This window comes from Nothoprocta perdicaria, unplaced genomic scaffold (genome assembly GCF_003342845.1).
Source record: "Nothoprocta perdicaria isolate Ctin4 unplaced genomic scaffold, notPer1 scaffold_77, whole genome shotgun sequence".
NCBI classification, from domain to species: domain Eukaryota; kingdom Metazoa; phylum Chordata; class Aves; order Tinamiformes; family Tinamidae; genus Nothoprocta; species Nothoprocta perdicaria.
Genome location: NW_020456054.1, coordinates 1,935,028 through 1,961,489, shown reverse-complemented (window position 1 = coordinate 1,961,489; position 26,462 = coordinate 1,935,028). Strand labels below are relative to the sequence as shown.

Genomic DNA, 26,462 nt, shown 5'->3' with positions numbered 1-26,462 from the left:
TTCTTTGAATCAGAACATACGAACCATGCAGGCTGCTCCATTCTCCTGTTTTCTTACTAGCTTTACATTATATTGATTCTATTGTCTAGAAAATATAATTCATAGTATCCTCATCAAATGTGTTTAAATAATACCTGAATATTTCCTGACTTAATTATACTAGAGATTGGAAAAAGAAAAGACATCTCTGATTAATTTCAACTACTGYATTTCATTACATTTACAGACTAAATTTAAATGGCTTAAAAACACTATGACCAAACAATAGGCAGGGCCAAATACAAAAATGCTCCTAAAAGTTGATCTTATTTGCCAGTCTTTATTGGCTACAGAAATGTAAATTGCTTTAAGTCTAAACATGCCCTTGCACTGTTCTTGGAATGTGGTTATGAAAAGCTTAGTACCTCAAGATGTAGCTTGAGCTCCTTACAAAGGCTGATTAATCATTAAAAATGTGTTTTGTTTCCCTGATGTACTGAGTTTTGAGATCTACAATAGCCAGAGCTGTTTTTCTGCGACAAGTAATTTTGCAAGCTTTTCTGTGTGAAAGTTGCTTGCCTGGCTCTGGTTGTTACAAAAGCCCCAAACAGTAGCGCTGAATAATAAAGACCTATTGGGAACACTTGGTGGTCAGGATTTATTTTCTCCAAATATAAACACAAGTTAATCCTCATTTTTCTGAAAGGAAACCAAGGCATGGAGGAGCCAAACAGAGACAGTGGCACAGTAAGGTTTAGACCACAGGAGTTTCTGATTTGTTTTGTGGCTATTCAGATTGACACAGGAAAACAGCTGTTTCCATCATGCCCGTTTAGCTCAGACGGGTTTTTTCTTTTTCTTTTTTTTTTGTACCTCCAAGGATCAGTGTGCCCAACACTGTCATGTGTCATACAGTGATTGCTATTAACATGGGCAACCCAACGTAACGCCACATGATCACATTTTCTAGCAGCTTAAGTCAGAAGACAGTAAAAGCTGCATCTATTTGAAATGATAAAAAGGGCAAAACAAGCTCTAATTACTCTAGTGCAGTTAGCATTTGATTGGACATCCAGACTATGCAAGAAAAACATAATATTTACAGTACCAACTCCAAGCATTAKTAGGTGTTACCACTTGTTCTTGGCTATCAAGTAAACAACTCCATACTTCACCAAGGACTAAATTTAACTTTTTTCTCTTCTTTGGTGATTCACAGACCTGTTTCAGTGTGARCTTGTGTCCTTCATTGGACCTTATATTTGCCATACCAGTAAATTTCCATTTTGTCTTAAGAGATGATTTTTTGTTCACTTTCAGACATTGTAAATAATTTGGGGGAGTTCTCCCCAGAAAGGAATGTGGGAAAAGAAGGAAATTCATGATGGAAAGGAAGAGTGGACCTCAAATATTGTGTGCAGTTTTGGGCCTCTCACTAGAAGAAAGACACTTGAGAATATCCAGAGAAGGGTGACAAAGCTGGTGAAGGGGCTGGAGCACAGACATTAGATATTAGGAAAAAATTCCGCATAGAAAGAATAGTGAAGCATTGGAACAGGTTGGTCAGGGAGTGAAGGAGTTACTGTCTCTGGCCGTGTTCAAGAAAAATGTAGATGAGGCACCTAGGGACATGGTTTAGCAGGTAAGGTGGCGGTGGGTTTACGGTTGGACTTGATAATCTGTAATGTCTATTCCAACCATTATGATTCTATGATTCTATAATTCTGCGATTCTATGATTCAATGTAGGCACATGGCAAAATGTATAACATTTGTATAAAGATAATATAGTTAGTATAAAGAGTAAGGAATTTCAATGCAACAAGTTTTCTTTCATGTGAAAACTAGTTTATAGGAATTGTTGCTGCACTTATTATATCTTTGTTCATGAAATAATAAGAACAAAGGTAGAAAAAATGCCAAATGTGTAACCACTCACATCTATCAGTGTTACCTGCATCTCCATTTTTCTCTGCTTTACATGACCTTTATTACAGTCCTTTATTACAGGACATGTCTGGTTTCTTCTGAAGCTAAGACACTCGAGTCTGGATTTGATTTCAATTACTTGGTGTAATGCAACAAATAAAAGAATGTCAGTGTGAAGTTGCCTAATGCACATTCCCTAGTGCTAGAGACCTTCGGCTGCAATTATTTATCATTACTTTATACTTTCCAGGCACTCAGGATCCTAAAATGTGTCTGAGCTGTAGCCATTGGTAGGAAACTCAGACAGTATTTCTGTCCCCTATCTCCCTCAATTACTTGCAGCGCTCATATTTTATCTATTACTTAAGAGAAGCTTTACATGCAGTCAAAAGTAATATAGCTAGCATTTTCTACTTATTACCACGTACTTTAGCCTTCTTTGGTAGGTAGAGAAAAGTTCGGGAAAAGTCCTAAAGATTGGGAAAAGTCTCAAGAATCTAACCTCTGGGACACTAGGTAGTATACTTTTTTTTTTCTTTTTTTAACCATTATTTTTCTTGAAAGCTCTATTGAGCTTTCATTTTTTCATTTCGAAGTGCTGCCTGTGACAGCTCCAGTTCCTTAAGCTTTGTATATGAAGACAYGTTTTCTGTCTGAAAACATTTTGAACACTTCCTATTTAAGCAGCTGCAATTTCAAATTCTGTGGTTAGCAATTTTATAATGTGAAGACTTAATCATTTAAACATCGAAAAAATAAATGCAGTGCATTTGTTTCGCATTTGCTAAGAGTCTGGYATGGAAGTTTGAGAAGAAACACAAWTTTTTCTTCTTTTTGTTTCTGGAGAGGAAAGGTGTGAGGGTGTCAGGCTGCAGCTGCCCGTGCAGCCAGTCACACTCTTCAAAGTGAAAATTCAGCAACAGCAGTCTTACATGTATGTTTACTAACTAAACATGTGGATATTTTCAGCTCATTACATGACCACTTCAAAAGGGACAAACCACTGCGTATGAAAACACGCTACTTGCTCCACCACAGGCTCTATTCTGGTCTGCCTTTCGGATCCATATAATTTCCTGTTCATGTATTTCAAGAGCAGCCTGGKCTCCTCTATGGAATGCACATGAGATAAAGCCTTGTTTTTGCCACTTAGMTTCTCACTGGACACATGTGGATACACATCTGGCATTGGTTTGTATCGCACAGATATCCAGAAATGAAAAGAGAATATTGGCAAAAGGAGGAACTGCGAGACGCCTTAGGAACACAAGCTCCTCTGCTTTCCCKCCACTGCAGAATTTTAGCTTGGTCTTGGTGCCCTCTCGCCCTCCTAGCTGCAAGGCTGTGCTCGAGACCAGTACCTTTTGTTTTGCACACAAGCAGCTGCAAGGATCTCTCTCAAGGCTCTACCCGTTACTGGGAAAATACAGCACCCTTTCAGTTGTCCCCGTTTCCCTGGGGGACAAGCGAAGAGAAGGAAGTACTTTTTCTCATAACACTTAATTGAATTAYGGAACTATCCTCCACAGGATGTTGTGGAGGCCAAAATATAAATGCTTTCAAATGGTATTAGATAAATACATGGAGGTTGGGTCCAACAGTGGCTGTCAACTAAAGCTGCCTATATCTAAACTTTCCTCGAGATGTGGCAGGGTAGCTGAGAGAATATACCAAAAGACAGGTAACTTGTATACTCTCTGTTCTAATACAGGGCTTCTAGCATTGGCTTTTATCAGAAATATGCTTCTTAGCAAGATAAACCATAATTTGCCATTATTTAATTTTTAAATTTTAATTTTTAAGAAAATATTTGGTGTATTACCAGTGCTATGATTCCTTAGTGTTTTTTTTTGTTTACCTTCTCTTAATTTTTTTTCTTTTCCAAGCCATTAATGCAAAAGGGAAAATTAAATGTTACAAAAATTTCAGTTTGTTTCTTAAAATCACCCTCAGATTTCCACAGTGAATTTTTTGAGTCTAACTGTTGATGGAAGCCACCTTGCTGAACCAGTAACTATACCAGTGCAAAAAGAGGGCAAGTTTAATCAGAAGAAAAATTTCTTTTGCTGTTTAGAAAAAAATCAGTACTTTAAAGAAATGCTAAATATTGAAGTAGTTCACATTTCACATGTAACAGCATTCCAGAAGGAATCTACTGGAATTTATTTAAGATCTGGTTGTACAGACAATCCAAGACAATTGTCATCTAATCCCACTGGTTGTATATCAGCTCAATTGTCTTCAGTTCGGACAAAGAGTTGAGAATAGGGTCCTAAATTTCAGTAAGAATAGGAGAAGCATTATTTAGAAAAATAAAGTAATGATAGAAAACATCAGGTGTATGCTCAATTAACATATTTTTATATATTTCTCCTTCATTGGTTGCTTACATGATAGAGGCTTAACATTCCTCATAAGGTAAAATGTCCTCTTGCCCCTTGTTCTTGCAGCACCTTAAAAACTGATAGTAACTGTTAGCAAAAGTAGCTGTGAAGAAATTACAAAATTGCAGGGTAAGGTAAGCAGAATCAGACTTCTTATCTTCTGTTGTAATTAAATGTCATCTCTCCCTCCTAATCACTCTTCTTTATTTTTTTTTCAGAATATGGGCCATGGGTTTGTCTCTCTCAGTACAAATATAGTGTTCCCACTAATATCAGTAGCAATTCTGTAAGTGACTTAAGGATGCTATGTAATTTCAAATGGTATTTGCTCTATAAAGCTCCATGCACAGATGGAGACTAGTTCTTTTGTACTATTTAATTCAAATAGTATTTAATTCAAATAGAAAACACCTAATCCAAATGACTTCTAGGGAGCAGATACAGTAATGACACTGTACTCCATGGCAGTGCATTTCAAAAACAGCTTCTCAACTTAAGTTCAGTCTTCCATTAAATACAATCTCACTCTTGTCTTCACAGTGTTAAAGTAAGCTGCTTTTGAAGGAAGTAAATTGAGTATTTTACAAAGATGGGGACAGGAGTTCACTATATAAAAAGAAAAAAAACAGTGCTGAAAGATAGTGAACAAAGTTTTTGCTTATACATTGGTCAAGGATAGATAATTGGTTAGATAGACATAAAGTAAAGGCAAGCTTTAAACAGACCATAGGAAGGAAAGGAGGAAAAATGACCTTTATGTCAGCCTCTCAGTGTCTTTCCCCTTTTTCAAAGAAATAGTCATTGAAAATATATTGGATGCCCACTGTCAAATCAGGCTGCCTCAGCCTAACCTCTGCCAATCCCCACTTAAGTGATGTGAGCTGTTCCAGGATCTGCTGTTTTGGAAACCACGAACTTCCATTTTCACAGACAGCAACTTGATATCTGAAAATGGGATTCTAAATGTTCCTAAAGCCCCKCAAAAGCTAACGTCAACATATTATAGCAGCTCTCATCTCTGACAAAGGCTAATGTTATAGCAATTTTCATCTCTGAAACCTTCCGGGAAATCTGAAATTTGCGGCAGGGAAGAGGGAAAGTACAGTATGATGGTTCACATTTCACAAGAGAAATATAATGAAGAAATGAATAAGATGAATCCTATAAATTCAAGTTTGAAAAACAGATAAAGAAACCAGTGGACAGTATTTTTACATAAAGGATCCTAACTCTAAAGATGAAGGTAATCAATGGCATATTCCCAATTTACCAGTTTTCCTTTCAGCATTGCTGTCAGATTGAGGTATTTTATTTGGGGTCTTAGGAAAATGGCACACCTAAATTTTCAACCTTTTTTTTTCTGTAACCATATAAATATTGTGCCAGGGTCTTCCTTTGATTTCAAATCATATTCATGCTACAAAAGACCAACCAATATGTTTGCATATTGCTCTGATAGTTGTTGGTAGTTTGGGACTATTTTCATTTAGAAGAAAAGATAGACGGGGAAGAATCTGAGTCTGTTTTTATAAGGAAGGGAAGGGGAAGAGACAGGAGAAGAAGAATGGAAAAAGGAAGGAATAGAGGAAAGAGGAATAGGAAACGGAAGAATGCTGGGAAGAAAATGACATTCGCTTTAATGTCGGGTGAACATTTGACATTTATGAATTACCCAGAAACACAAAAAGCAAAGTCAACAAAAACTGAAATATATGGAAAGACTATCAGAAAGGTGTTTGCTATTATAAGTTACAACAAGCTAATAGCCAGCTATAAGCTTGCTATTATAGCCAGCACCATTCTGATAGTCTTTCCATATACTTCAGTCCATGGTCCAATGTAAGAAATTCCTGCAGATTTCAGTCTATTTGCTGTTAGCAAGCTGCAAAGTGCAGTGTCAGAGCTTGGAGCTTGTTACAAACATTAAAAAGTGTCCATTTGGAAATTAGATTTTTTTTTTCTAATTTCAGGGCAATTATATGGTCACCAATCACATGGTCACTTCTGACTGCAGAAGTGGTTTGGTCACTTCTGACCAATCACATGGTCACTTCTGACTGCAGCTCCAAAATGAACAGTGAATTCCTAAAAATATTAGAGGTAAAATATTAAACAGATTCCTCAAAGACTTGAGACCTGCATTTGTTACAATAGGCAAAAATCAGAAATTTCTTGTAGGCCAGCAAAACACATCTAAAAACTACTACTTATGAGAAGGAGGTTGAGATGTACCATTTATGGATTTTTTAAAATCTGTAGCTCCCTAACTTATCAGTTCTGTCCCCAAACCTTGATATTAATTCCACAAAGCTCAGTGATGTTATATATATCTCTTGAGGATTTAGTTCTGTACCACCAAGTCATATCAGCTATGTCTGAAAGACAGATTAACATATTCAGCAGTAATCCTGTTGTCACTGCTGAAGGCGTGGGGTTTAATCGCATTCTTGAAATCTGATCGTTTGATATTTTTATTTCCCATATTCTTTATCTGTATCACARGAAACAAAAGCCCTCTTACAGAGTGACCAGAAGGCTTTCAAATGAACTAAATGGATTCTCTGAAACATAAAGAAATCTTTTACATGTGAAACATAGACTCTGATGTCAGTTTTATTTCCACAGTCATAACCCATGTAGGTAATCATAGCCTAATAATACCACTTTCAAGTGGACACCACATCAGAAACCACATTATTTGGGAAAAAAAAAAAAAAAAGGAAAGCAGGAAGCTCTATTTCATTTAAGTGATGACTGATAAAAAGCAGTTCATTTGAAATCTGTTTGTATTGGCTGTATCTGGCTATTCATTTCAATGCCTCTTTTGTATAGATAAAGTATTTTTGTAAAAGTGTGGGCTGAGTCTTTTCCAGAGTTGAATATGTGCCTGACTCAGGATTGGTTCTGGTGGGTGTTTCTGATCTTTGGTGACCTTCTGCATTTGTGTGTGGACATCTGTGCACATAAGTAGGTAGTGTCAAAGAAACCCAAGGCCCATTAATTCTGCTAGATCTTTATGGATAACTACCTCTGTCTTCTGGAAAAAAAAAGGGTCCCAGGCCCAGTGTAGCCTGAGTGTAATTGTAACCGATTTGTTTGGAAGATAGACATACCAGAGATGAATGCTAGGTAGTTTTAGCAGGTGTGGGGTGAGATAAATCCTGAAATCACAATATTTCAAGCCAGAAGTGTATTTTTGCAAATCTCTATGCAGAAAATGTGTTGAGGACTTTTCTGAATCTTTCTGYGTTTTGAATTGTAGCAAACTAATAAATCTGTGGAAAGAAGGAGCAGAAACATAGTTTATCTCTAAGTCACAGATCCATAAATCTTCAGATGTCTACATTGTAATTTCAGTGGAATGGAGATGCTTAAATCCAAGCATTTTACAATCCATATTAGATCAACAAGCCTCTGAGTAACCATCAGGCTTTCACAAGTATACCACTAAAATGGTATTTAAAGGCTGTCAAATATACATTTAAACTATATAATTCAGCATGAAGTACAATAGACTCATGATCATAATTAAATTGCTTCATTACTAGGAGAGGAAACTGGACTGTATATTTATTCAATATTCAGATATCTTAGGTTTAGAAGTTCTAATCTGGACCCAAAGCTCTTCTTGAAATTCTCATCTTTAAAAAATCTATTAGGACAAGAATCTGTCAAAAGGTAAAGTGTTTTTATAATTTTCACATTTATATAAGAACGGCAATTTTGTGACATACTTAGTATCTTATATATTGCAGAGGACTATCCTTCACCTAGAAGATAGTGAATGTTCTGTAACTTGTTTGATACAAATGATAAAAGGAAAGGTGCATGTTTTATAGGTATTATACATACAGCATTATTTTGTAACTTATTTTCTAAGGTGCTCTACTGTTATACGGTCCTGCTGTAAGGTAATAATTTTTTGCTTGTTTGGTTTAGGTTGGCTGCTTTATTGGAAGTTTAGGGTTTGAACAACCATCTCTACAGTAATTAATACTATAACTACTTTGTGAGGTGATGATTTCCCAACATAAAAGAAATAGTGAATAATACAGTTAATCTGTACCCACACATCCTGCAATCTAAAGAAATATTCTTTTAAAAGCGGTGAACTGAGTGTCTAATCCTGGCAACCTTTACATAGTGACTCATAATCTTTTCTTATGTAGAAAAGAAAATATAGAGGACAAAATTCTACCCTTTATAGATACATTAAAGCAAAGATCTGAATTTGGCCCCTATTGCAACAAAGTATATAATGGACTAGATATGACACATCTTAAAACCACAGTAATAATAAATTTATCAATATTTTTATGTGTTTTCCCAGAATACAAAAGTGAAGAGATGAATTATGCCAAATAACACAGAATGTAATTATTTTTAGCTCTGATTCAACAGGAGATTTACAGACAGATTTGTGGTCACCAAAAAAGTATTTGCATCTGTTGTTTATGTTCTGATGTCCCAGATCAAAGTAAAGTTTAAACTTTAACTTTCAGTTTCCCAAACGCATAACAAAACTGTCTGGGAAATGGAACTGGAAATATTGAGAATATGAGGAAGGAAAAGCTACAGAATAAGGACAATTTTGAAGTGGAGGGTGCATGTGGGATGAAGACTGGAGGTTAGTTTTGAACACTCTGCTCCTCATCCATTTTTCTTAGGTATATGTGTGTTTGTGTCTGTGATTCATTCCAGCGATCATAGAAACACTCCATCTTTAAAATGATGCTTATTTCTAAATTTTGCTCAGTGTTCAGCTTTTTATAGTTCTAGTGAGCTTAATTTTGACTTGATCTACAGCGATACATTTCTGTGCCTGAAGTTAACACTGTGCTTAGTTGCAGTGGCAAACACAAATCCAGTAAAAATCCAGCAGTAACAATTCAGCCAAAATGCTATGGGCCAAGCAGATGCCACGGATGTTCAAGTAGGGATAAACCATTGAGGCCCTGATTTCTTGTCAGTCAAGTATCTCTTTGAAAAGCTAGATGATATGGTTTCCAACAATCCAAAAAGAAATATTTACTGCTTTGTAAAAATCAATACCAGAAGCAAACAAATAAAGAAACGAACCCCCACCCTGCTTGATTAAATTGATTAAATTTGCTATTGTCCTTAGTGAGATAATGATTTGCACTTTTATGCAGTTAACTAAGAAGGAAAAAGAAAGATGCTTATGTTCAAGTGTACGACTCAGAAAATTATTAATTGTCTGGAGACCCATCCACAGCTCATTTGTTAAAATCCAGCCCAAGTCTGGATTTGGATTGGTCAAAGTCATTTTCATTTACTAGATTTCATATTCCTTTAAGGTAATAATTTGCTGACCTCAGCTGGCATGCCCTTCTCATATTCTGAAATCTCTATGAGAGGAGACTGCAGAGGCACAGCATTGAACTCAAATTTAAACGCACTCATACTCCACATATCATGGTGCATGTTTGCAGGCAGAGGTTGGTACTGAGAAGTCTGGCTGCTTTACAAAGAGTAGTCATCATAAATCATATCAATTTGCATATTTGTTAGCAAATGAACTAGAAATGGAAGGCGATGAGCTTGCATGGAGACTGACATTGTCCTCCTATCCTGATATATGGCCCTTCTTGGACACAATTGAGTAGAAATTGAACAGACACAAAATTACATTAACTGTGAAAAAGGAACAAAATTATCAGAAAGATCTTYTTTGTTCATCACTCATTTATATATTGCTGTTGGTGATACTTCAAAAGAGTGTCAGCGGAGAGGAAGGGCGAAATATAAAGTTGCTTGTAAGTTGGCATTGTCCTGTAAAATAAATTCAAATCACTGTGAGGATATAAATTCTTACAGAGTGTTCTGTTCTCTTAATTGAGTATCACATTTGATTTGCATGAATGAAAGTATTTGGAATATTTATTTATATTGGAAATAAGAATGAATTTGAGTTTAAAATAATGAAATAACTAGCTTTTTCTCTAATGGTATCAAAGCTGTGCTAAATTTGAGAAACAAATGCAATTTTAATCAAAATTAGGAAAACAATTTAAATGACTAATTTGATCTGATTTTGGACATCAAACTAAATATATTGAAGTATCTATGTCATGCTTTCTTTAGTGATTATCTAAAGTTCTATAGCCTTTTTTTTTTGAGAAACACACAGTTTCTGTCAAAAAGAGTGATTTTCTATTTGAATTCTAATGTATCTCCCTCACACAAATGATTTTTTTTGATTTTCTTTCTAAATAAACATGCAGCTGCTTTAAATCAGTTTGAATCATCCAAGTAAGACACAGTAAACCTATGTTTGTTTATGTTCATATAGTATTTTACTCATAATTTTTCTGCAGTACATTTACATCCTTTTGGAGACAAATAAACTTAAATCCACACTGTTTGAATTATTAAGTACTTGTTTTGCTGATTTAGGACACTACACAGTGTCCAAGAAATTACGGATTGACTAAAACTCTTTGATCATCTAGTTCCTCTCCCACCAAGTAAGGATTATTTCCTATGGTATATTCCTCCAGTTAACTCCACCAGAGATAATTATAGTCTGCACATTGCTTTTTAACATTCATCTCTCTCCATTCTCAATAAAAGCTTTACATTTCATGTAAGAGGAGACAAGTCTTTATGTACAAAAGAAATAAAATGAAATACCAATCTGATTAACATTTTGGGACTTGGAAAGCCAGTTTAAATTAAAAATTCTTCTTACTACTCTGGTTTTGCAAACCATGTGTTAAAAGATGGGGATTATGAATTTGTCTTTGTGCTGGTTCAGCTGAGCTGCAACAGTCAGAGCCAAGTCCTCTGCTTTTCTTGAACATACAGACAAAAACGTCCATCCTTGYACTCTACCATTCTTTGAGTTTGTCACTAGTGACTTCATTTTTTTAAACTTAACTAATTGTTTTTCCGACACATCTTGGGATTAGAAGGGCAAATGGGACTAGCTGCATGTTTGGATCACAAACAGCATTTGGAAGTGCTCTAGCCATGTTTTTGAGAATATAACAAACCAATGCAAAGAGCATGTGGRTAAGAAACACATGGTAGGAAGCTTTTTTCTACCCATATTTATGTGGCATGCAATCCCCTTTTTGGCAATTTTTGTAGTGCATATAGAACTCACCTTGAGAAAACACACGTTTATCTTTTAGAAAACYGAGCTGTCACATGAATGAAAGTTGCTGGCATGAACCTTGCTTTAGTTTCTTATTTCATGGGTGTATCAGATTCTTCTTTCTTGTCAGACAATCTAATAACCTTGGGGAAATTTCATGGAAGACAGGAAGCTGAAAGTGCAAATGTCGTTTGTTCTTTAAACTGCTCCTTATATTTCAATGTATTTTATCACACCCGATATTAAACAAGGACTCACACCCTTAATTTTAGTAGCTGACAAGTTATCAGTGTCAGCTTCCCTTTTACCTGATAAATGCACTGACTCAGTTTGTACTGAACTGTCTTGAGAATAAACAGCCCTAACCACGGAGCACCAGAGGCTACCTCCCTAAAGAAAGGTAGAACCATGATCATGAATTATAGGCTGCCCAAAGAGTTTGTGGAGTTTCTTTAGAGGTTTTCAACACCCGCTTGGATGCGACCCTGTGCAACATGCTCTAGGTGACCCTACTTGAGCAGGGGGTTGGACTAGATGATCTCTAGAGAACACTTCCAACCTAAACCATTCTGTGATTCTGTTAACGCCTTGTATTTAAGCAGGACTGGGTGAATCCCTAATCTGGACTCATTTTTTTTCTGGAGCTGGGACCAAAGAAGCAAAGATAGTCTTTTTCTCTCACACTCTTGTGAAGCCTAAGGGAATTCTGCAGGAAATTTTGCTGGGATAGCTGGAGGGCTTGCTTTCTGCTGCTTTGGCTGGTGAAAGCTGGTTCCTCACCATACATGTGCCTCGCTGTACAGGCCATCCCAGATCAGAGGAGTCATGTGGTAGCCTGGGTTTGCCTAGATGTTGACGGGACATTGTGACCCATGTGGATGGGATGAGGGACAGCTACCCTGTGAAAACACCCAGCAGTCAGCACGGGGAGGGAGCCTTCCATTTGAGTGCAGTTATGTGATGCATTTTGAGATTTGTTATCTAGTTTTCTTTGGCAAGGAGGAGGCGTTCCAGTTCTGATTAGCCAAGCTCTTGCACTTTTCCAGCTGAACTTCTTCCTCTATTCACAAATCTCTTTGGCTTGTGGATTATAATTATAATAATAATAATAAATCMTTTTCGTGCCACAGCCTTCTCTTACGCGACATGAGTGGAGAGTGATTCTGGTTAAAGTGACCCTTGCTTTGGTGCAGGTTAAAATTTTGGTGCCCGGCTGGAGGGCAGAGACATCACCACAACTGCAGCATGGTCAAGACTACACTTCACACATCCTCCAGACTCCCTCAAACTCTCAGGAAGTTCAGCTTGCAATTGGAACTCTGTAAACTGTAGATTTTGCTCATTTTATATAACCCCGCCCATACTCTTACTTCTAAAGAAAAGGCCTCTGTGGTGGGCCTTGCAATCTGCTTGTGATGACATGAGCCAAGTTGTGCTTTCCTGCTGCTTCACACCACACTGACAAACAGAAATGTCCAACTGCTTCCACACTGGAGTCACACAGAAATTCTTTAAATCATCTGCAGATTTTTATTTCTCCCCTTCCCTTTTGTTACTGAAACTCTGTGGCAGCACAGTAACTTATTTCAACTGGAAAATAAGCATTTCTGTTTTAGCTTTTTTTTTAATTTTTTTTTTCTCATGTCTGGAAGCTAGCACTTCAGTCCAAATGTAATAATGGTTAAAAATCCCTGTGTGCACGTTTGCACTAACATTAACAGCATGCTTTTCACAAGAAAATAATCCTGGATAACATGTTAGATTTACAGTGAGATGACAAACTCCACTGTATGGTTTCAGAGCAGACTGGAATTGTAGGCAGCTAATTAATATTAAAATAATAGCATTCCTGTTGGCTTTGGGAAGATATTTTGACCTGTTCTGGAAATGAAAGTTAAAGGGAAAGTGAAGTCTCAAGGGTGAAATCTTGTCCAAATTGAGGTTAACAGTGAAATGTCTGTTGACTTTAATATGTCAGGATTCCAGACTTTATCTAACCTTCCTGTCTCATCCCAGTAGAGGATCATATGCCTTTTTTTTTCAAAGATAAATCCATATGTGTCCTAACCCCACAGACTTTCATCTCATGGAAGTGAAACCGTAGCTTTACCTGAATAGAGAGAATTGAATCCAGATGAGAGAGGGATGCAGCAGAGAATCAKAGAATTCCTGGTCCTACAGGTCTCCCATCCAGCCCTGTTGGCTCTACTGTCCTGATCTCCCACATGATCAGGTCCTCAAGCATAGCATGAAGTTAATGCTGTTTTGCAGCATTATTGCGTTAATGCAGCATCCATACCAGAAATGGAAAATCTGTGCTCTGCAAAAGGGAACAGCTATCTGGATCATCTATTCATGACCTTTGCCTGGCTTATAGTCAGGTTTTGTGTGGTCTGGGCACACAGATTTCGAGGCGAGGGTCAGGTGCTGACAAGATTTTTCATCTGTTTTCAGTACTAAAGAAACTATCGTGCTATGGTGTCTGGCTAGAGGGATGAACGTTATTGCCAACTTGCAGGCAGTACATGTAATTCTTGCTGTGATTTTGACCTATTTCTCTGAGTGAAACACCTGCAAGACTTTCCTAAGGGTTCATGAATACTTGGTTCTCTGTTATTAATTGTGTGAGATATGATAGATACGATGTCAATTCTTCTTCAAACAGCTGTAGTCACGAGACGAGTAATCTTAATTCCTACATGTTCTACATCTATGATTAAACTAATGACCTGAATGCTTGCATTTAGGTATTGCAATTATAAATTGATAATGCTAAAATTGTAAAAAAGGATAGTATTATTTATCCTTGAGAGAGAGCAGTATAGAATAGATATTGTTATGAAAATGAGTTTAAAGTAAAATCCTAAATCTGAACACTTGAAAGTTTAGGAATATCTGTATTTAACTTTCATCCCTGGCCCTCTCTGATTCTGAATATTTGTAGCATGTTTTAAAAATCTGAGATATTTTCCTTTTATTTAATGGCCCTGTTATTCTGACATGTTAGTTTATTCAAAGCATTTTTGGTTGCTCTGTAAATGCTTCTGAGTTATTACAAAACCACCCTTCTGAATGAGGTTTTACTTGGCARTAAAACACGAGTCTTATATTATACATGGACTATTCGTGTTCTATTGCAAAATTAAGCATATTGTATGAGGAAGATCAAGAAAGCAAAACCAAAGATAAATGTTAAAAGTTCATACAGGATCTAAGGGAATGACTGACTTGAAACAACTGGCTTGTATCATCGAGACTCATTCCTCTGAGTTTTCACTGCATTAGTCATGTCAAAAGGACTGTCACTTCTTATTTGTGATCTGTGAGGTTCAGTCATGGTTAAGACCATATGCCCTCCTGGATTACAAATAGGAAATTACTGTAGCCATTGTCACTTTGAGCATATGGATGTTGTGTGCAAATTTACAAAAAAAAAGTAGAAATTTAATCAACAAGAGAACGTGTCTGACAGCCGCCCCCTCTGCTTGACTAGGAATCCTGGATGTCCCAGGACACCTGCGAGCTTAGTTAACTGATCACTGGGAAGATGTTAATGTAAAAAATACTCAATATAATTCTTTGAATCTGTACCATATACTGAGCTCAATTCATTTGGGTCTCTTTGTTTCTAATTTCATTATTCAGCATAAAATCTAAGAATATATGTCCAGTGTTTTTTATTCTCCCTTGAGTAACCAGATGTACTTCAAATTGCTGCATGCAAGCTGTCCATTTGTCTGGCTATCCATTTCTAATACATGTTTCTTTTCCCATATCTGTTATGTYTGTTGTTCTGTGTATGTCTGCCTATATGCACATGCCTAGTCTGTTGGTTATCTATGGATTTATTTGTCTAGTCTTTCTTAACAACAGCAATTGGTCTAGTCTTAATAGCAGTAGGAATGGTGCATCAGCAAGAGAGAAACTACCGAGGATGARTTAGCAGATGTGAAACCGAAGGCTGAAAGCTTCCTTCTTTAGCTAATGATTTCATGACTTAGATAGGAATACCACTGAATAACACTGCCTTCTAGGAAGAGCTGTGGTTATGATAAGCTCAAGTAGGAGGGAATGTTCTTGTCAGGTCCTGGAAGACAGGGAAATAAGCGTTGCTCTCAAAGCCAGGCAGAGGCAGGAGACCCTTCCACTCTCCCCTATTGACTACTGTTTACAGTGACTTTTGTGCAGGGATATCTCCATCTGATTTAAGATGGTAGATTTTACCTAAATTAAAAATATATGTATTTGTACCTTTTTTGTTTAACATTGGACCATCAATCCATTTTTTTCCAGTTACTGTTGAGTCTGTGCTCAGTACTAAGTACAAAATAACCTGATTCTTGTCCAAACCATTGCAACTCTATAACAATTATACCAACAAGGGTAATAGAAATGATAATACTTTCCCAGTACTTGAGATCTCTAGAGAAACTTATAGTTTGATATTTCTCAGTTAGGGACTGCAACATTCATGAAGCAAACTCAGGCAAAGAATTGATCCCCATCATTGTAACCAGGATCTTACACTGGCATTGGGATGAAGGTGATTTTATTAACACACACTTAAAGGAAACCTGTGACTGCTCCTATCCAAAATCCCCAGAGGAATTTAATGAAACAAGGGACCAGAACTGTCTATGCATGCTTTGGCTGTTCTCATATTTCCTATAGAAAAGTGCTTATGTTTCTATGCAAAGGATATCTATAAAAGGATTTATCTCTTGAACTATGTTATTTCTAGGAAATGTAGACACTTCTACCATATCAAATTTCATTGTCTTAGATATGCATACATATATGTGCATATGAGTATATATACACAATAAATACTCATTTTTTTCTTAAAATATACATGTACTGAAAGCATCACTTGGCTTTGATCTGAGGTTTTTTGCACATTTCTCATACCTAACAATTATTAGAAAGGAATATTTGGATAGGTTAATCGTTCAATTATCTTAACTCACTCTTTGCCACCTATTTAAGCAATCAGTTCCATCAGCACGGGAAGAAACAAGTTCTGGGGCTGCACATATTTTGGCAGGACCATCTCCTCACCATGCAGACTTATATATTCATTAAAATGCAAAAAAACGAYAGGTATGTCTGGAGGTACTTAGAGATTAATGAGTATATATAGAATTTCAAGACTGGAAAGAAAAGATGTTACAATTTGTACTAGTAAACTTTTTATAATACTGTGGGAATCTGAAATTCTTAGTTTAGTACTACAGATATTTCTGGAAACTTCATTTATTTGTGCCTTAAAAATATTAAGTGGTTCCAGCAGAGATGTATCAATATCATTCTCAATGCCTGTAGTAAAGCTAAGGTAAACATTATCACGTATCCAGGACATCTATCATTAAACTGCTTGTTCTCAGGTTATTATAATAAAAGTTAAAAAGCACAAGTATATCCAAAATTTATAGGACACAAACATTGCTATCTACCTACATTTATAAACCATAATTTAAGGGAGTTATTATGTATACACTCATGTAAATCTATGCACATAAATACTCTGTGTGTGAATACATAAACCTTTGTCTACATTTTAATTGCTTGTAGACTGAAGTAGTTCAACAGATTTGAGGTCCTTACCTCCTGGGATTCTGTGGAGGAAAGGATTTTACAATATATGCAGGCTTTGTCCTTTGTTATATTAGGCTATTAAATAGACAAGAAATCTTTCTTCAATATAAACTGCAGTCATGGTATTGAAATCAAATTTTGAACAAGACTGAAAAAGCAAGACAAATTAGTATTTGCTGCTATTAGGAAGAGGAAAGGAGGATGAAATAACAAGGCTCTTGATTACAAGATTCTCTCTGCAGTAGTAGACAGCACTATTTTAAACAATATTAACTAAATACTATTAACTAATAAGTGGGATTTCATCTGCTTACCCATGTCCTGGCTACTCAGTTTCCTGAGCATGTTTAGGGCTTTACTGAAAGCTTCAAGCTGGTGTCACTGCAGTTACATTCTACCTCCTGGTTTTCACAGCCACAGAGATCACTTCCTCTGGTCCTCATCTATTTGTGGACAAAGCAAAGCTTTCTGTTCAGCTCTTACCAGGTTCAGGCCTTTTCCAGGTGCTTGTGAAAGCACAGCCAGGGACTAAACAATATGAATAAGATTTATGCTTCTGGAACCACTGAAAATTTAGGAAGAYTGAGTTTTTTTTCTCTGTCCCTTTAAAAATGATATATGAAAACTTATTTTTAGCTCACCATTATATTATTTATGACAGAAGCACACACACATGTAGGTTGTGAATATACAGTATAGAGATCATGAGTTCTGCTGAGTGTTTTAAGACCTGTGGGSTGCAGGGAGTGGTTATTTTGTGGATCTCTCCGGATTAAAATTAAATATATATAGTTGCCTGGGACAGTGAGGAAAGCATTTGATGGCCCAAGAATCTCCTTGCATAACCCCATGTGTACTGAAGTTGCAGTACTTTCTGGGTGGTTTTAGAGCATCTAAACTTCGCATTTATTATTTCTAATGCTGTAAATATCTGAGAGAGCAGCAGTCATCACTGTGTGAGAATGTCTACGGGGTTCAGCAGAGTTTGAGACTTTCTTTCAGACATTGGAAGGCAGAAAGTACCTTGGAAGAACCTCCAAGAAATTATAACCTCCACAGGAAAGACAGACAAATGAGAGCACAATAAATCACAATTTCTTTATCAGAGAGGAATTAAGATAGAGAATCTTAAAGCTGAAGGCAGAGCTTATAGCAGTGAGTAGAGACATTCAGCTTTTGTAATATTGGTACCAGGCATTAAAGAAAGAAAAAGCTTGTGCAAACATAAGAACATAATGTAGTAGAGTCTTAATCTCGTGATTATTTCTCATAAAAGTATTTTCATACATAGATGAAAATAGATCAGCACATACAACAATGTGCTCAATTTCATATAGATGAGTCCACAAAATTAAAATTAAGCAGAGTTTAAAAAAAACAAACAAAAAAGTAATAGAACATTAAAGCAGTCTACTACTTTCTATAACACATGTGAGAAGTTATATATAGATTCCAAAATGTGCTACAGCTTCCTGAACCTACAGGTTCACTGAAAGTTTACATAATACAGTTTACAGGTTTACTGAAAGGTTACAGGTTTACTGAAAGTTTACATAAATGCAACATTTATGCAGTTTAATACCACATTTTTTAAGATTCTTATGTAATGTAGCAAGGAGATTTTTCAGTGACATAAGTTGTATCAGCCATATGTCCATATTCAGAAATGAGCCATTCATTCAAGGTGTCTAAACATTTTTCTACACAGAAGTCAATCCAAAAGTTGCCATTTGGAAAAGTAACCTTTGCTGGAGGTTAAAAATTTTGCTGGAGAAAATTAATTAGTTCTGTAGTCTAATAGAAAATACACATTTTTAAATCTCAAATGTTCAYCCATTTGAGCAAGATGGTAGGTATTGCCTTTCTGCCTTCTGCCTGAATTATGAATTGTGAATTATTAAGAATTCTACCTGAATTATGCCTTCAGTGCTCCTTCAGTGTATGTTGAGGATGGGTCATGCTGACAGTAAACTATATAATCATAGATAAATTTAATTGATAGAATTAAATGGTTTGGAAAGTTAGAGCAAGATAGAAAAATGTAGCTGACTACAATAAAAATTGTAAAATCTAACACTGAACTGGATAACTCTTTGAACTAGAAATATACCTAATAAGTATAAAAGAAGAACATATTGTTCTGATTTACTTCTAATAAATAGCTTCCTTAAGGGAACATTTAATCATATTTGATATGATTCTCAATTATGTTCCTTACTGATTTTATTAAGCTTTAGGGTTAAAAAACAAGAGAGAGACTATTCCAATAAAAATAAAAGAAATATTCCAACAAAAGTAACAGAAATTGGCCCTTAAAATGTTGTGCGCACTTTTTAGATGAAATTAATAAATTTTGGAAATGGCAATTCTTTCATAATAAAGTCTTTCATTTATACTAATTTGGAAGTCTTAGTCCAAAAGAGTGCAGGCTTTTAGAGTGATACAAAACTTTGAACACAAACTGGAAAAAAAGCTCAGGCTAAATTATCAAGCCAGTACAATCAATGCTTGGCCTAAGTCAATACGCTCTCTTTGATATGCCAGATGCTTTGTGAGGAAGTGAAACTTAACCTTCCCACTCCCATAAATTATCTACATATATAATATTATACTATGGAGTGAACCTAACCAGGGAGATCATCTCATGTCTTGAAACAAAGAACTCTGTGTTCCCTCTAACCTCCCTTGACTGGTGTAGCAAGGACTATTTCTATTCATATTAAAATAGAGTGTTTAATCAAAATACTTTTGTTTCCAGTTTCCAAAATTTCAGAGGGATCCTATACAGTATAAAGTATTCTTGCACTAACGTAAGCTATTACACCTTTAATCTATTATTATCTATTTTGTTTTAGGTACATTACTACGTAACATAACATGCTATTGAGATGACAAGGCATTACTGACACAAGCTAGTGTATCCTCAGATTGATCAATTTGCAGGGACAGATTTACTGATTTACTCTTTCACTGAATCACAGAAAAATTTCCAAAACAATGTAATAGTCGCAGGTTTAGTACAAGGAAGCACTGCCATTTCATGATTCCTGAGCTGTTTCATGCAATGCTTCTTCAGATGGGTTTTTAGAGCACATCACTATTGAGGAATACACATGCATTCAGAGCCTTCTTCAGTAACTTTCTTTATATTGCTGTTGTGGTCAGTATAGGTCTGCACCTCTTATATATCTTTTAGATTTGTTTATTTTAAATTTGCTGTGTTTTATAATCCACAAAAAAGTCTTTTTTTTTTTTTTTTTTAATTGAGTTCCTTCTGGAAGTTTTATTTGGAACTGAGATTTCCAAAATTCTTCTCACCCTAATGGAGAATTTGTTATAGACATTTTGATCCCAAATGTTGAACCTGTGAGCTTAGGTCTAATGTAAAACAATTAAAAACTGAAGTGAATGGAAAAACAGAACTAGAAAAAAAAACATAAAATATCAGCTAATCTGTCTTTTACCTAATATAAAATACCTCTTTTAAGACTCCCCAATGATGGAATTTTCACAGTTCTCACAGTTTTTCTACAAAATGGTATTAGTGGTTTATTACTTTACTGTTAGAAAACTTTTTCCCTARTATCTGTGTTAAATTTCCCTCATGGCAGCTTCATGGATCTGGAGAATGGGTTATTCTCTTTCACTTTGCAGTTTTATATCTTTACAGTCAGTTATTTTTCAGTTAGCCTTCTTATTAAGCTAAATATTCCAAATTATTTAAATTTTCTAGTGTTATGATCATTCTTTGTCTTTGTCACCTTCTCCAAAAAATGACTTATTTCTTGAAATGCAATATACAGAACTGGAGACAATATTCCTTCAGACATCTTACTGATGCTTGGAACAGCAGAAAGCTTACTTCATGTGTTTGGGAATAATTTTGTTCATATTCTGTAGTTTAGTTCTTTTGCTTGTTCGCCTTTTTATCTGAAGAGGAAATTCTGATTTTCCACTAGCTAGAAGGTTCCTGTACATTCATAATAAAGTTATATTTAGCTATCTTTAAAAGCAAGTTCAACAACCATGAAGACTTGTTGTTAGTATACTGGAAGCCACCTGTATTAAAAATCTCAGCATCAGCCAGAGGTTGAATCAGTGTTGACCATCATATGCTGAGAATGCAGCTGTGTTTGCCTCACTGGTCACTTGCTAAAAGAAACAAGTAGTGGGTGATCCTTTATACACATCAGTATATCGTCACAGTTTATTTATGTAAATTCTATAGCGCCAATAAGTTAAACATAATTTTGCCTGAAAGTAATTTAAATATAACTAATTAATATTCTTTTATACAGCAAGAGCAAGTCTATGAAATAGCAAGGATTCAGTCTTCACAGAATCCCTGGCAAAGTATCTTTGATGTGTTYGAAACATTTAGTTTGGAAAAAATATGTGAGTGTTGTAGTGTAGAAACGCCTATATTCATTTCAGTGGGAGGTGGTTTAGAAGGTCATACACACTCTGTAAGTCATTGTTTGTTCCTCTGTCATGAGTAGTATTTGGAAAACTACCTTATTATGATTTAAGGATAATAACAGTTACTTAAGAAAGAAATCRTACTTATGAGACACACTACTACAGAAATCTATGAAAAAGCAGGAACACAAGAGTGCATTATGCAGAGCAATGAAGTGCTAAGTGTCATGAAAATAACCCACTACCATTAAGAGGCAACTCAGAAATGAACCAGCTTATTTTGTTGCCATAGGGCTTGAAGTCTGGGAATTTTACATTATCCCTCACCTCCCTTCCTAACCCTCTAAGAAAAGAAAGAACAAAGAAAAAAAAAAAAAGTTAAGAAAACAATAATCAGTAACAATCCAAAACAGAGTTTCTATAACCAATGGTCTTCAAAACAGCTTGTTTGATGACATTTAGAGTTCCTAGCTTGCTTTCTGTTACCTTCACTGATGAAACAGTTCCCTAGGAATTGTACTGGGATCTGAGGAAAGTTCTTCCTCTGACAGATCCCTTCTTTAATTTGGTACAATACATCCTTCTCTCCCTCCTCCCCCAGCTAAATCCATCAAYGCTAGATATGGAAAAATAGTATCTGCAAGCATTTTTCAGGCTAATGAGCACTTTCTATATCATGCTTAAAGCCAGGTGAGGCTGCTGCAAACCAGATACAGATTAGTGAGTTAATGCCTGGGGATTAATCATGGTCTTTATGTGCCATCCATATTCATGTTCCCTGATTTCATGACAAAAGTATTGGAAGGATGAATTCTGTATTCAGGTTGCTCCCTACCACTTGTATATATAGTATAGGGAGATTGTAAATATGTTGCTTTCTGAAGTCTGTCTTGGGAATAAATATTTTGTATAATTTTTAAAAATAAATATAATATGGCCCTTTTCTACATACAAATAAGATTACATTTCTTAATGAAAAACTCCTGCCTAACCCCTTCTTCAAAAGTCAAAGAAATCCTATGTTAATACTTTACGACTTCTTCTACCTTATTCCCACTAAAATTGTTTGCTTATTTGTAATATTGTATAGCTTTTAGTGTTTAATATGGTGCCTTTAAATCCGGCTGCTAAGTTACTTTCTCAGTGTGGTAAGGGAGTAATGGTCTTCAGACAGAAAAAATATGAGGAAAAAAAGAAAATGATTTTCTTTGGTTAGCATTGTACAGTATTGCCAGAGCATCTTCAGCTGTGCAAAGTGAAACAAGAGAAAGCAGCACTCACACAATCAGTGTACTCCAGTGTACTACTGGTACTCCCAGTGCTGTGCAATGTATGTGCATGGTAGGAGGGAGAAAACAATCTGCTGTTGCTTGAACCTGTATTCTTATATTAAGGCACCGTCTGAGAGCCTCCTGTCATCTGGATATCATAGAAGTCCTTACAATGTAATTACATGAGGCCAACAGTACTTGATCAAAGTAAAAGAAAAAGCTCTTGTTTCATTTATAAGCCACCTGTCACAAACTATTATCATTTACTTAGCCYCTAAGTTGCAGTTTCTATTTTAATAGTTCTATCAGTGTTTGGATGGTTTCTGTGAAGATTATTCAATAAACATTGTCCAGAAAAAGCTAGTTTTAATGCGTAATCCTCTGGAATGTTTATTAAACAATAACACTGAAGCTTCTGACAGTTTTATTTCTGAGAATTTTATAATGTTATTAGGTATCCCATCAGTAATCCTGCATTACGGAAAACTCCTGTGAAATGTAATGATTCTTACTGAAAGCAGATGCAGCTGAATTCATAACAGGGACACTAATGCACTGTGGAAGGAGTGTGCRTGGGGGTGAAAGCTGTAGAAAAGACTTCTGTTTCATTTTTGCAATGCAAAATAAGACAAAAGAAAGATTAATATATTTATTTGAGAATCCAAATGCACAAAGTAAATTCAAATGAAAATACAGTATTTCATCATTTATTATAATTAATGTAAGTCATTATAGGATAAAGTCATTGTTAAAAAGACTTAAAACCCTAATGTTCTTTAATTTACTTCATTGAATGCCTTTCTGTGGGTCATTTATTTTCTTTGAAGCCATTGAAGCCATCAGGCAATGACCTTCTTATCACCTGTTAAATAAATGCTATTCCTCTTATCTAATTATAAAGAAAGCCATGTCTAAAGTTCAGTAAACTCAATATAAAGCCTTCAAGTAATGGGAGGTTTTGGATAAAGCTTGGTGCTTGCTCACAATGAATCTAGTAAATTTTGTTTCCTGCAATAAAAATAATAGGTGAAATCATGGCTTATTGAAGTCAATGGGAATTCTTTCATTGATTTTAGCAAGGTCAGGTTTGCAATCAGAAAATATACAGAGCAATTTACGAGTGAAGGGAGGAAGGTAATCAGTGTAATAAAGCCTCTATCCCTACTCTAATTACTTACTGGAGTAATTCCTGCTGCTCCTGAGATTTGCTCACAAAAACTATTGTTGCAAAACACTGAACACTAAATATATACAAAAGCATTTAATGAGTAATTCAGAACAGGAAAATCAGTGCTGTTGTTGTAATGAGTCAGTCTTGTATTCAACCACAGACTTTTTCTGGGGTGAGTAACTGAGGGCAATGACCCAAGACTGCATATCCTGGGGAGCATGCTAGACTGTGATAAGTAAGAGTACAAGTTATCCAATATGCCTTAATCTCTGTCTGTGTTCCTGTGAGCCAAAACCTGCTGCAGCTCCCCACAGAGGCAGTCAGATCTTTCAAATACAATCCTTTATATGATGCAGATTTTTTTAAAAAGGCAGCAAAACATTCAGCAAGAAATATGAATGTCATTTTGTCTTCTATTTTTATTTTTTTGTCTCTAGCCTGCTTATCCTCACTGATGTGTTAGAACAACTGTTTTCATTGTATGAAAAAATATTTTGTTGAAATTTTGTATTTTGCTGTATGAAAATCAAAAATTTCAGCTCCTAGAGCATGGAGAAGGGCTTTAAAAATGACATCAATGACTACCAAAGGTTTGACATAAACCTTTGTTTCATGTTCGACATAAACCAATAAAAATTCTAAAATTATTAACTTTGATATCATGATTTGATCTTTTAATCTTTTTGACCTATCATTCCTAAAATTTTACAATTTATAATATTATGTAAGCTTCTTGCAGACATCCCAGACTTTCTACTATAACTGCTCTTTTCAAACTGTTCTCATTTCCAGTAAATGTAGCCACCACACCTTTGCAGGGAATAAATAGCACAAATGCACTATGTAGCCCACAGAGATTAAGATAGGCAATTTCAGAAAGCCACGGGTGAATGCTGGGGGTGGAATCARAACTCCTTGTATAAGAGTACCAAATCCTGGACCAGAATATGGAGAAGAGCAACARTGTAGTTCCTGGAGCTCATAGGGATTATTTGCCACCAAGAAATAGTGTAGAAAATAAGTGTAATGGTTAGAAGGCCAACAAGAAAGAAAGAATGGCTCAGTATACACCACTTGATGTAAAAACAGTATATAGGCAAAATAATTTGAAATATAAAAGCATGGTATAGAAACACGATGGACTTGAAAAATCTTTCTTGAACTAGCTTAATATCTATAACATATTTCACAACAATACGCTTGAATTAAGCAGTAAATTTACACTGAAAATGGGAAATGAAGACATCCACTGCAGACACGGTCTTGCTCTACACAAAGTTTTTCTCAGTTGTTTTGAGTCACCCTCATTTTAATACTTTACAGAGTATTCAGCATTAACCTTGATTTTACCTCTTTCTTTACCACTCTGGAGATATTCAGCCCAGACTAGTAAGCTGGCAATTCAGACAAACATTTTTGTGGTCTGAAATTGCGGGATATCCCCTTTTTTTATTTTCAGTCAGGATGGGTATTCAGTATTTTTCCAGACAGGAGGTATAAGAAAAATATTAAAAAACTGGAGGTGCATCTAAATGATCAAATTTGTAACAAATCTTTTCAGGGCTCAGCAGATGTAGCTCATCCACTGATCCATAGTAGTTGACCGGCACAGGAATGTTTATAGATAAGATGAAAGTGACTTTTCTTATTAATCACACATTGTATATATAACTCCTGCTCCTTTCCGCAGTCTTTAAATCAACTCCATGTGGTTCTTACTGTACAGAAAGGCTTACCTTTCACGGTGAAACATGGCTGCTGTTACAGAAGCTGGCCCAACTTGATTAAAAATGAATTACTAGGTAAAGCAGTGATTGCTTAAGTCTGGAATCACCTGTCCATAAAAAAAGGAAATATATGATCAGCCACAAATTCAAACTGAGGACCAAATTGACCCTGGGTGTAAATTGGCTTGGCTCCAGCTGGTTTCAGATAAATATATTGAAACATATGTTCTGGGCTTCATTTGGATTTTGCAGAGCACATCAAGCAAGATGCCAGAATGGTGATCTTATAAATAGGCCATCATATTCTAGATTCATATTGGGCTCAATATTGGCCCCAACCTTTTGTGTCAGGGCCAGCATCTAGGTAGAACCCAGCCTATGTTAAATAAAATAGATGAAAACAAAAATGAATGATGAAACCCAGGTTATTTAGAAGACCCTTATTCAGATTTTGTTCAACAGACTGTAAATGCAAGTCAAACAAGACAATAAAATAAAGGCAGGAAAGCTTTCTATAKTGATCATTTCTGATCATTAATTTTCTTCTGTTTCTCCCATTACAATGTTGTCACTTTGTTATAATTTTTGAGTTTTAGACTAAGCTGCGTTCATGAAAATTTGAGCTGAGAAAAACCCACAGCTAAATGGCAGTGAGACAGCACACCCGAATGAGACAGGAAATGAGGAGGGACTCATGTTCCTCCAGGAGGGACTCAGGTGTAAGTCAGCATTTACATGTAAGACCTGAAGTTTTCCTGTGGTGAACTATGTTCCTTTTTTGTTGGTTTTTTTTTTTTTTTTTTTTTTTTTGTTAGGGTGGGGGGCATGTTGGGGGGTATTGGAGCTACTCATGCGTCTTTACTTTCAG

General features: G+C 35.8%; 1 protein-coding gene across 1 annotated transcript in view; it reads left to right on the top strand.

Moving 5' to 3' along the window:
- ANGPT1 (angiopoietin 1) overlaps positions 1–26,462 on the top strand; it is a 150,445-nt gene that overhangs the window by 39,628 nt on the left and 84,355 nt on the right. The gene's annotated exons all lie outside the window — the stretch shown is intronic.